Below are 10326 nucleotides of genomic sequence, written 5' to 3' on the forward strand. Positions count from 1 at the left end.
AATTGGCCAATCACCAACCAAACCAAGGGCGATGTTAGGTTAGCATTCTGTTAGAACGAATAGAACGAACTCGAGTTCAGTTCACCGGTACGGCACAGCCGGGGAGAGCTCCGATTTATTGAACTCGGCTTTGACTTTCTTTGAAGGCTGGTTTTCGAGCGGAATGGTTTTGACCTTGAAAGTCTTTAGGCTTCGACCTGCCAAATCAGCCTAGACCCATTCTAATAGATTAGGCCTAGATTCCCCAACTCCTAAAAAAAAGAATGATTCTCAGAATCGCTATTTTGTTCGATTCAGCAGTAGTAGGAATGGTGTATCCAGCAGACGGTCTTTCATCAGTAAGCGATGTGCTAGTCTTTGTTGGTGAATGCCTATCTGGTGTTCAAGTCTCCGGTCCTTGTCCTTCTATTAGTGGTGGTATCCTAAGATTCCGGTTTAGAAATGATCTATTTCTGTAACTAGAAATTTCATAAGAGAAGAAAGGTCGTAGCGTAGAAAAGAAAGGCCTTTCCTTCCCTTCATTCTATAGGGCTAGTGCCTGTGCTATGAAGCCGCTCGACCTACAACGTAAAGGAAGGGGTGATGTTAGAGTAAGGGGAAAGGGCCAGCTGGTGCGCGTTAGCGCACTTCCGTTTTCCCTTTTTTTTACTAGTGGGGGTCCCGTGGTTCCTATGCCGCCGCGTTTCCCGGTCCCTTTCTTTTAGTGCTTCGACCCGAAGCGATAGCTTCTAGCTAGTTCAGTGGATAAGATGGCTGTGCTCCAGCTCACTCAAGAATGGGACGGCAGTGGTCCGCCGGCAAGCTCGTTCTGATCTTGGACGCAGTACATTGGAATCCTGAAGCACCACCACGAACGCTACCGCGCGTTCGCCTGCGGTGCGGTAAGGCACCACCCTGTTGTGCCAGCAGCCAACTCCGGCGTGTCAGCTTAGTTATCCTCATCAAGCCACTTACTTGATGTCTAGCTTGCCAACTGGTAGACGGTTCCTTTTCCCCCAGATCAATGAAGAAGGGAGAAGTCAGTAGATTCTTCCGAAGAACCGGAAGCGAAGCGCTATGCCGGGGCGGGGGGACGGGAAAAGAAACGGCTCCGAAGAAAGAAATTGGGGTTCCCAATGCTTCTCCACGCCCAACGAGATGCGCCAACCTCGGGATGCTTTACTCCTAACCCCACAAGGTTCCGAGACGGAGCTTAACCTGAGTCTCGGTTAAGAACGGCGATGATCTACGTTTCACACGGCGCACGATTCCATGGATAGTTTCATTCGGCATCGTGATGGAGGACATAACTTACGATCATCGGCTTTGATCATGCCACTGGGCATTTGATTAGGACATTGCACAATGATCCGCAGACTTTGTCGCATCTCTTCAATACGGATACAGTAACGATCATAGCGATCTCCTCTGGTACCTACTGGTACGTCAGGATCCGATTGGTCATGAACATCGTAAGGTGCTGCTCTTCGCGAATCCCAGCATACCCCTGGTTGGGATGGGTAGGCCCACCACTTCACTTTCACTTAGGCCTGGGCCAAGTCAGTGGGGGACCCTGTATTCAGACGGGCTCCTCCCCCCCCAAAAAAAAACAAAAACTGTACGTGATAGTTTCCCTTCATACGGCTCGAATCATTCTCAGATGCCTATCGGGGCATCCTTTCCTTGTTTGTTGGGTTGGTTCACGCGCGCGCAAACGAGCACTGGTCACAACTGCAGGGAACTATGACCAATAGAGTCAGACACTTAGCTACATCCGCACGCAAAAGGAATTTTGTTCTGGTTGAGGCTTTCTTTCCTTTATTAGTAAAGGGGGCGCGGGACGTTCGCGGAGTCCGTACCACCACAGGAGTGGTCGTTCTTGGGCGGATCCCGCTCCTAAACATAAGGGATAGGGGAAGGTGGCCGGGCCTATCATATCAAAAGGGTTGTAAAAAGAGAACCCGGCCACCTATTTCATTCGACGTTCCGCCCGCCCGATTCGCAGGATTGGACTGCTTTTTGATAACAAGAAGGCGGCGAGCTGATCTGCTTTGATCAAGGAAAAAGCCCAGTCAGCCACCAACTCGGTGCAGGTCACGTGACCTACAGCTCGGCCTTCGCTTTTTGAGACTTCCTCTTCCCACATCTCTATGTGCCCGCAGCACTTCCATATGGAGAAAGATAGGCTTACCATGTTCCATCAATAGCACCTAACCTATGCCGATTTTTGCGGACTGTGCTCCACCCCGGTGAACTCATGCGGTTCCGACGTGCCCAGAGGCCAGAGGCGAATCCGTTCACGGTCCGTAGGACCAACACCATTCGAAGGTGGGTGGCCCGCCCCGCCTAGAACAGTCATGTTTGACTGGGCTTACACACATTCGCTCACTTACGCTGTCCCCCCTCAGCTCACCCTAGCCCCGGGCCTTTTGCTCTTCTAACGTAAGCTCCAAGGCTTCACACCAAGTCTTCGCTGACAGAATATGCATGCTTAAGTAGGGTCAGGCAGAACCGTTGTTGCCTGATGGGAACTCCCCCCATATTGCTATCAATGTCTTCATGTCGCACGACCTCTTAACATTACACCACTGAATCCCCAATCCTTTGCTTGCTGTGCAGTGACAGTACCAATATCCACTAATCGTTGTTTCCAGATACGGTTGCCGGTTGACATCTCTTCTAATTCGTCGATACGAGAAGCAAATTGTTGTGTGAAGGAATCAATATCTCGACATAAGCCAAGAGGCAGATCTTGTGCCACTCCACCTGGTCGTATGAAACTGGCATGCATCCTGGCTCCCGAGACTCTTTCATAGAATTCCAACAATTTCTCCCGCTCCTCAAAAGCCCACAGGAACGGAGTTGATGCTCCCACATCCATAGCATGAGTAGTTAAAGCAAGTGAATGATTTGAAATTCGAGTTATTTCACGGAATAACACTCGTATATATTGAGCTCGTAATGGTACCTCGCAATTCAAAAGTCTCTCTACGGCTGAAGAATGAGCGTGTTCTTGGGCCATCGTAGAAACATAGATAGGGTCGACGACGGAACGAAGAACTCACCCTAGATACAGCTTTTTCGTACACGTTCACTTGCATCACATACACAAGTGCTCTCTGAACCGTGCAATAAGGTCACCCATAACACGGCTCTCCCACTTGAGTTACCTTAGCCCCAGGCAGGCCATGCTATTCAATGATATTGGAAAAATGGCAGCGTAACAACTAGTATTGAAAGCTGGTCGCCTTTTTAGGGAGGGAAAGCCTTTCAATAGGAGCCCCCCTCTTTGCGACCTCATCACTTCAAAGCGCAAACCAATTTCTTTCTTAGTCACCGGGCGAAGCGCACCTCTGGTACTTTGCTTATAGCTTTTTTAGGTTATGCAATAGACGGGAGGCTTAGCTCTGGATCCCCCCTCCCTGCTTGCAGAAATGAATGGATCAGAAGGGGGCTGGGTTCTATTTCCGGGCCGGGCGGGAGGTGAAGGCCATAAGATTGCCCTCCCGGTAAGGAAGAGAGGAAAAGGGTGCTGTCATCTATCTCGACCTGTTTCCCGAGGCGTAGAAAATCCAGACCGGCTCAGAGAATCACTGGCGCTATTTAGCCCTTCGTTTCGCCATTCGAAGGACTACCTCTGCCTTCCCTTTTTGTAACATAACCAGGCGCCCCCCTTTTCAATCACTAAGAAAAAAAAGACCAATCAAAGCCCTATCTAAGTAAAGCTTCGTCTGTTATTTTTCCGGCCCCAGGGGAGTTTACTCAACCCATTCCCCAGTCTTCCGCACTGCTCAAGTAAGTGTGCGTGTGCGACTCCGTATGAGGACCTCCTTCCCTTCTGCCCACTCTCCGTTCACACGGTTCTCAAAGCAGAGGAGGCTGGTTGGGCAGCTGGTACCACGAGCCCTCTGTCCCACACATCTATCCAGAAGCAAGTGTAGTTCACCGGTTCCACCGAATGCTCCTATCTCTCGGCAAAGATCGTGTGAGTGTGCAGTTATGCTTCGGATGCTTCGCCATAGAATAGATCGACCCAGTTCCCGTTCTTTTCCGGTGCACTCGCTTTATATCTCCGACACACTAGGCTAGGAAGGACGCGGTGGGAAGGAAGCAGCCCTAGCCTCTGTCCGGCCGATCATTCCGCTGGCATCTTGCATTCACGCCTCCGTTTGACTGCCACTCGGGGATGGAGTTGTAGATACGTTAGTCTTAGCGGATCGTTGGCTCCGCCTGTTATCTCCTTCTACGACATGCTGTTGTCGTCGCCATATTCCTTATGTAACTAAGTCATCTCTGCCTCGCTGCGGGTCAGCACCTCCGAAAGAAACGGAGGACTTCATTCAGTGAGTCCGCGATCGCCCTCTAAACGATCAGAATAAGGTAAAGCTTGAAGATAAGTTTTGTACTCTATTAATTTCTCAGTCCCTCTAGTCGGGTGGGCGCCGGCCGGTCTTTCGACCAGATCCCCCTAAAAACCGTACGTGCGGGTCTCCCCGCATGCGGCTCACGCCATTCGAGGTGGCCCGGCCCAGCATTCATTCGCAAATCCTGTAGTGAAATTGAGACTGCTCGACCTCGGAAGCTAATTCGCGTGTAGGCAGCGCTGTCTGTCGTACCGTTGACTCTATCTATTCATTGAATTCACTTTCATTTTTTTATAGGCTCGCTCCCTCTTTTTCCAAGAATTAATGCACTTCCCTTCGGAGGGCCTTCTCTAATCTAATAGGGGAAAATCCTTCCATTTCCGTCAAATGACCCGGCCCCCCAGGCTCTTCCACCGTCCGGGCTCCCTTTCCTACCTATGCTATGCTCCCCCGGCACAGGCCTACCACGCTTCGCGCCTGCGGCGTTTTCGCCGGACGGTCTTTGCCAGTAGTGCCATCCTCCCCGCTGGCTGTATGGGCGGGTTTTCCCTCGCTGCTGCGTTCTGTTAGGCTATGGATTACAGGAACAAATGTAGTTGAATGAGACAGCAGGCGGGTTACACGTTCCGCTGTGCCGAGATGTGAGGTGCAGGTGGTGATGATCACCCCGGGGTATGCGCTAGCGCCCTTGACAGGCACTCCAGGACCCGCCAACGCTCATGAAAACCCGGGTCGGCCATTTGTCTAAGGGCCTCCATTCATCTGACCGGAGGTGTGGATAACGAGGCCACCTTCACAACCCTCTCCCTTCTGTCCTTATGTTGTAGTAAGGTAGGGCGGTTCGCTTGAGTTGCTCAACCGCCCCTTAGCCCGGTGCTCATGACGCGCTACGGGACCTTCACCGTGCCGGGGGACCAAGCAGGGCATAGCTAGCGGCATAGGAGCCGACTCGGCGTCAGCGGCTTCGTGCCGCACTGGAGTAATCCAATATGCGGTTCCGCACGTTCCACCACTTCTCCGTTCATTTCCAATACTGATCGTGAAACACCATGAGCAGCTGGATGTTGAGGTCCGAAATTCGAAGTGAAATTTTTGAATTGCCCGTTCCTAGTCGTCATGGGAAAAAAGGAAGAAATAAGAAAGAGATTATTCCCTAAGAGCTTGTCCTGTACCAGAAATGCATCTCCTTGCGTGCGAGATACTTCTATGCCAGCCGTTATTCCCGGCTCTGTTATGAAAGAAAGCGGCGGACTCATCTTACATCCCTAATGAGGGATTTTAGGGGATTAGGGCTCTCCTTTATCTCCTCCACCCATCCCCTTCTTCTATGTGAGGGGGGGCTTACTTAGTGCTTGTGCTAAGGCGCGGGTTGATCTCTCGGCCCTTCCCTCGCTTCTTGACTGGCTTGAAGAACTTGGACCCTTGATTCATTCAAGCCTTCAATCTCAAGCAAGCTTTGTTGAATCCCGGTCTCCGCCTGTTGAATCCTTCTCTCAACTTCTGATAGCTCATACATAACGGAAGACAACTCGTCCCTTCCGCCAGGTGGCACGTTCAGGTCAAAAGACGGTTGCTTCGAAGAGCTGGCACCGCTTCCACCCTCCTCTCCCCCTGGAGCCATCATCTTAGCCAGCTCGGGATCCAAAATAGTCAAAACTACAGCTATAACCAGCCCTCCACCACACCACCCGAGCCTACTAAAAAGAAAGTGGAGAGATTTGGTGAGAAGGATGGATTGGAGTTTGACAAGAAAGAGATTGAAATCCATACCAATCAATAGAAATGAAAAATAGAGTAAAAAAAGGGGGAAAAAAAAATGAAACATTGAAACACGTCTTTCCTTAGTCATGGGTACTCCCCACACCCCAATTTTCAAAGATTTTACATCTTCACGATCAAGCAAGTATTTAATCATACCATTGCTTGTTCGTATAAAATAGACCAAAAATCCTAAGATAAAAAGAACACTCCAATCAGATATACCTTGCATCATCATTCACTGAGAAACATTGATTCCCTCCAGACAGAAAGTTCATGTAGGAGTCTTAGTTGAAGCATCGACTTGAATCTCTTCAATGTCAGCAACTTACTGATTGATTGACCCATTCTAGAGAAAGTGCTTTCGGGTATACTTTCTTTAAGGAATGTGGTTCTTGCTCATAGCCCCCAAGACCATGAGGGAGCCCCCTTTTTTTTACATTTACAAAGGGATTCAGACAGGGAAGGCTGTTAAGCATGCAGACTGATTCTCTTTTCTTACGTGAATTAGATACTACTTCTTTCTTTAGAAAAAGTTTTTTCTTCTCTTCTGAAGCCTATAGTCATGACTATAGGCAAGAAAGAATTGAACCTAAGGCCTGCCCCCGAAACATTCGGAAGAAATGCTGCTTTAGATCCCGCCCAGATCAGATCAAGGGCGGTCCATTTTTTTTCTTTCTAAAAGAGCGAAAGTTTACGGGTGGATGGGTGCTCTTTAGGTGTTTACTACCTCACATCAAGGTGACAGGATTCGAACCTATGGCCCTCTGTACCCAAAACAGATGCGCTGACCAGACTGCGCTACACCTCGTCTCACCCCCCTCCGCATATAGATCCACCCGATCGATGAAGACTCGAACCGAACTCGCCCATCCTTTTGGGCACAGGGACGCGAGAACCAATCCGAGTAATCAACCGCTTTTTTTAGAAAATCTGCCTCCAGCAAGCCACCCCAACCCTACCGCCAAAAAGCCGTATAGTGCAGGAGCGCTCACATTTTGGCTTCCTCTTTCATTCACTTTCATTTTTGAAAATCCGGCTCGCTCCCGGCTACCTGTCCTTTGGACCCAAAGCCCGCTTAGAAGTGGATTCGAACCACTGACACAAGGATTTTCAGTCCTTTGCTCTAACCAGCTGAGCTACCTGAACCACTTTCCTAAAGTCTGTTTTCTTCATCGAATAGCGCCCTACCTTACTTACCACTTTACTAGTTAGGGAAAAGCCCTTTACTAATAACAAGAAAGGGCTTTTTTCGCTTGTTTAGTATTGCAAGCTTTCGAGCAGCTCTTTCAACTGCCGCCTAATCCCCTCTCCCAACATGCTCAAGAACCGAGAGCCGCCCAGGCCTTCAAGAAACGGGGGAGCTTGCTTCTAAAAAGAAGATAGGCCACAACGCGCAACGGGCTCCCCGCTCCTAGTAACTAAGTAGTGCTATTCTGTCCTCCGGGGGACTCCACCAACACCAAGAGGTTAGGTTCTTTCTCTCACGTAATTTCGCCCGCCCGTTCCACTTCCGTGCCGGAGGAAATGGGATTCGAACCCATGATACAATCTTCTTGTATGTAGATTTAGCAAACCAATGCCTTAAGCCACTCAGCCAGACCTCCAATTGATCGGAATTTGATGTGCGGTTGGTTGCCCAAAGGGCTATCTGATCCGATCAACTGCGTAAGCCGTAGCGCGCTAGCGCGCGTACTCTTCCTCTATCTATGAGCGAGACTCCATCCAAATCTGCCACTCGTTGGGCGACGCCCTCTTTTCTATGAAGACCGACCCCACCACTGAATGATGAACTTTTCCAGTCTTCGCCAATGCAAAGGCGACCTGGAGAGAACACAGAGTAAAGCCCTTACCCGCCTGAATGGAATTCATATCTCCTTCGTCTGGTCGAGAAGGGAGAAAGCCCGGGGAACTGGCTCACAGAAGAAGGGGACTCTTCTAAACCATTAAGGAGAAGTCCATTTTCGTCATGATCGATCCACGTCCTACCATAGTGCCCGGAGACCCTGGCTTGCTTAGCTTACAAAGCTAGCTTACTAACGCGAAGGCCTTTAGGGGCTTGCTTAGTACTTGTGCTAAGGAGCAAGTCTCAGCTTCACGCATGACTAACATACCAAAAGGCTTAAACTAGAAGAGAAGGTACGAAGTCACTCTGCGCATAGCTATGAGGTACCAGAACGGAGGTCGGAAAAAGGCATAAACTTTAACTAGCAGAAAGAGTACATCCATGTACGTAGTCACTCATATAGCTATATGAGGAGTGAGGATAGGATCTCCTGCCTGTCTGCAGGCCCGGATACAAGATCCAACATCACATACACTCTTTATTGACTAGAAAGGGGAAGCGCTATGAATCAGTACGTGAACGATGCCCCCGTAGCCTTCTCCTATGGGTCATTCCAGGTATTCTGGTTAAGTAAGTTAAGTCGAAAACGCGTTCTCGATGGAGCAACTTGCTCATTTCATCGATTTCCCACTCCTAAGGGAGGCCGGCTAAACGAAAGAAAAAGAACCTCCTAACCTACAGAAGAGTCCAGTCTATCAAAAAAGATTCCATATATTACATTTTTTTTCTCACGTCTTCTATTAGAATCTTTGCGTTCAATCACAGATCCTGGCATAAGATCCCATTCCCGCGAAAAGGCGGGATGAGAACCCAGGTCCTAGGCCAAAAGACTTTACCAGCTAGACTAGTGGAGCTGCACTCATAATGCCTGAACCCCCTTTAGGTGAAAATGAAAAGGCCCCGCCCATCAACTTCTGTAATGGAAGCTTCGGCCACTTCCTGGTTAATAGCCTACGGCTAGCTTGTCCCTCTCTTTTTAAGAAGTGTTTTGACACCCCTATCTTTCTTGCTTTTCCGATAGCCTTTAGTATAGGAGCATCTCTAGTGGTCCCGCCTAACTCTTCGTTATCTGTCCGAATACCAATAACTATTTTCCTCTGTTCCACGAATAAGTTAAGGGACTTGGAGTACCCGCCGGAATGAGCTTCCCTCCTTTCTTCTTTCTTTATACTTAAGTATGCCCTGAAGACAGAATGAACGGATCGAAGACCTATTCTGATCTCAAAATTCACCTATCCCTGCCTTATTCAACTCAGAACTCAAAACAGGTCTTTGGCTTCCTACGCTCTCCTTCAACTAAGAGTGATAGGAAGTGATGCCTAGCTCGACCGAAAGCTAAGGGTAAGAGTGGAGTCGTAGAAGCGAGAGGAAAGTTGTCTCTCGACTCTAGGGAGAGGATAGAGAGTTCCATGCCGTAATATTGTAAGGAAGGAAGAAGGGATTGGTGTCTTCCTCAATCCACTACTCTCCCAACCAGGGTGGGTAGCTACGTACCTTCCCGCTTTGATGATTCCAGGAGCGTCAAGCCACTGTACCGATAGGTGCAGGAGCGTAGCGGTTTGGTTTGCTTAGGTAGTGTTTCATATATTTCCTTTGTGCGGAGAACTCCCCGAAGGTTCTAAACAATCTTCATCGATCATCCGTTCTGGTTGGTTGTCGTCCATCCACTGTTGGCCTACGGTTTGTGCTCGACCCTCCTTCTCGACCTCCCTTTCGGGTTGATTGGCCTCAACTAGCTGCCCATGGGTGAAAAAAGCCATTAGGGCGGTTGTTTTGATTGTCTTAGATGCCCCGATAACGTACTTGGCCTCCTAACTACTTTATAATAAGTAATAAGGAAAGGCCAATCCCCTATCCAATTTCGGGGGACGAGGAACTTCTATTCTTTTTCATTTCGAATGCAGCGGACAGTCAGGAGGTACACTAGCTGGCAGGATTGCTTTTGAATCGAAAGACGTTAAACAACAACAACAAGCACTCAAGCTACAAGAGAAGAGGAAGAGCTACAACTGCTACAACCGAAATGCCGATACACTAAAAGGATTAAGGCATCAGAGAAAAAGAATGATTTGACTCCTCAATTACCAAGTGTGGGTAAGGTCGCCAGGAAAGACCCTCTTTTTTGGGAGATTGTGTAAGCATATGATCTTCAATCCTTACTTGGAAGGAAGACTTCTCTAGTTTTGAACCTATAGAATTAAGCTAGCTATCACTCTTTTCTGCTGCCAATGGATCGAGATGATACCCGACACCAGCATTTAGTTTAGATGAATACTTGAAAAGATGCCCTGAAATCGCACGGTTAGGGCTGCGAACCGACGCTCAGACTCCTTTGATTAGTCGGACTTCTCGCTAAATCTTATGCAAGAAACCCTAGTG

The 10326-nt window shown here is 48.9% G+C and overlaps 1 non-coding gene and 2 pseudogenes across 1 annotated transcript; 1 reads left to right on the forward strand and 2 right to left on the reverse strand.

The window, feature by feature from the left end:
- Positions 1–491: 491 nt before the first annotated feature.
- On the reverse strand, positions 492–6843 carry LOC127744296 (NADH dehydrogenase [ubiquinone] iron-sulfur protein 2-like; annotated as a pseudogene).
- LOC127744297 (uncharacterized) lies at positions 3418–4358 on the forward strand (annotated as a pseudogene).
- TRNAP-UGG (transfer RNA proline (anticodon UGG)) lies at positions 6838–6912 on the reverse strand. The gene has a single exon. It is a non-coding gene; the product is annotated as a tRNA-Pro (tRNA).
- Between the last annotated feature and the right edge of the window lie 3414 nt (positions 6913–10326).

This window comes from Arachis duranensis, unplaced genomic scaffold (assembly GCF_000817695.3).
Source record: "Arachis duranensis cultivar V14167 unplaced genomic scaffold, aradu.V14167.gnm2.J7QH unplaced_Scaffold_25978, whole genome shotgun sequence".
NCBI classification, from domain to species: domain Eukaryota; kingdom Viridiplantae; phylum Streptophyta; class Magnoliopsida; order Fabales; family Fabaceae; genus Arachis; species Arachis duranensis.